The sequence below is a fragment of the Arachis ipaensis genome, chromosome B07 (assembly GCF_000816755.2).
Source record: "Arachis ipaensis cultivar K30076 chromosome B07, Araip1.1, whole genome shotgun sequence".
NCBI lineage: Eukaryota > Viridiplantae > Streptophyta > Magnoliopsida > Fabales > Fabaceae > Arachis > Arachis ipaensis.
The window spans coordinates 35,417,157-35,419,414 of NC_029791.2; positions in this window are offsets into that span (position 1 = coordinate 35,417,157).

Genomic DNA, 2,258 nt, shown 5'->3' on the forward strand with positions numbered 1-2,258 from the left:
GAACTATCGAACCATTAAGATTCTGACTTGTTGAATAGGATTAGAGAGAACTTTCCATCCTCTTCTTCTAATCTCTTGTCGGATCTCCGGATACTCAGTCTTTTTGAGCTTAAAAGGGACCTCAGGGATCACCTTTTTCTTGGCCACAACTTCATAGAAGTGGTCTTGATGGACCTTTGAGATGAATCTCTCCATCTCCCATGACTCTGAGGTGGAAGCAATTGCCTTCCCTTTCCTCTTTCTTGAGGTTTTTCTGGCCTTAGGTGCCATTAATGGTTATGGAAAAACAAAAAGCAATGCTTTTACCACACCAAACTTAAAAGGTTTTCTCGTCCTCGAGCAAAAGAAGAAAGAAAGTAGTAGAAGAAGAAGAAGATGGAGGAGATGGAGTGAGAGTGTATTCGGCCAAGGGGGAGAAGTAGTGTTTGTGATGTGTGAAAATGGAGTAGTGTTAAGGGGTTTATATAGGGGTAGGGGGAGCAGAGGTTCAGAGGAACGAAAAGCATCTCCATTCGCTTATCTGAAATTCCTACCAATGATTTACATAAGTACCTCTATCCCTATTCTATTATTTATAATTCGAAAACCACATAACTGTTTTATATCCGCCTAACTGAGATTTACATGGTGACCATAGCTTGCTTCATACCAACAATCTCCGTGGGATTCGACCCTTACTCACGTAAGGTATTACTTGGACGACCCAGTGCACTTGCTGGTTAGTTGTATCGAAGTTGTGACAGACTGTAAAACTAGATCAGAGTATCTGGCCCGAGAAGCCATTACCAGAGATCACAATTTCGTGCACCAAGTTTTTGGCGCCGTTACCGGGGATTGTTTGAGTTTTCGGCAAGCTTTTGGTCCGGTAACATCAGTGCCAGATTCCCTTTTGATCCGGCAACAGCACCAAGTTTTTGGCGCCGTTGCCGGGGATTGTTCGAGTTTGGACAACTGACGGTTCATCTTGTTGCTCAGATTAGGTAATTTTCTTTTTATTTTATTTTCAAAAATTTTTCAAAAATATTTCTAAAATTTTCTCATCTGTTTTCGAAAAAAAAAAATAAAAAAAATGTTTTCAAAAAAATTTTATTCAAGATTTTTAAGAATGAATTCTAGTGTTTCATGAAGCATGTTGAAGCCTGGCTGGCTGTAAAGCCATGTCTAAATTTATTTGGACTGAGGCAGCAATTTGTTATCAAGATCAATATACTCTCGTGTTAAAGACTAAAGCTTGGCTGGCCATTGGCAATGTCTAGTGCTTTGGACTGGAGCTTTCATTGAAAGCTTGGCTGGCTAGTGAGCCATGTCTAATTCCTGGACTGAAGCTTTAGACTAAGAATGCAAGATTCCTGGAATTCATATTAAAAATTTTGGAATCCTTATTTTTTCTTTTTCAATTAATTTTCGAAAAATTCAAAAAATCCAAAAAAATTAGAAAATCATAAAAATCAAAAATATTTTTGTGTTTCTTGTTTGAGTCTTGAGTCATGTTATAAGTTTGGTGTCAATTGCATGTGCATCCTGCATTTTTCGAAAATTCATGCATTCATAAGTGTTCTTCATGATCTTCAAGTTGTTCTTGGTAAGTCTTCTTGTTTGATCTTGATGATTTTTTGTTTTGTGTCTTTTCATGTTTATCATATGCATTCTTGAATTCTTAGTGTCTCAGCATTAAAGAATTCTAAGTTTGGTGTCTTGCATGTTTTCTTTGCATTAAAAATTTTTCAAAAATATGTTCTTGATGTTCATCATGACATTCAAAGTGTTCTTGGTTTTCATCTTGACATTCATAGCATTCTTGCATGCATCACATGTTTTGATCTAAAAATTTCATGCATTGCATTTTTTTTTGTGTTTTTCTCTTGCATCATAAAAATTCAAAAATAAAAAAAAATATCTTTCCCTTTTTCTCTCATCAAATTCGAAAATTTGAGTTGACTTTTTCAAATTTTCGAAAATATCTCCCCTCTTTTTCAAAAATTTCTTTTTTATTAACTAATTATTTTTATTTTTAAATTTAAAAAAAAAATATTTTTCGAAAATTTCTAACATTTTTCAAAAACTATTTTCAAAAATCACTAACTCTTTTTCAAAATAATTTTCGGAAATTATCCCTCTCCCATCTCATTCTATTTATTCATTCATATCCTAACATCTCATCTCACATCTCTTTCATTCGTACAGTTGCATCTCTTCCTTTACATCACGTGCTTTGTCTCCCCCTCTTCTCTTCCACTCACAAAGGGATCCCTATATTG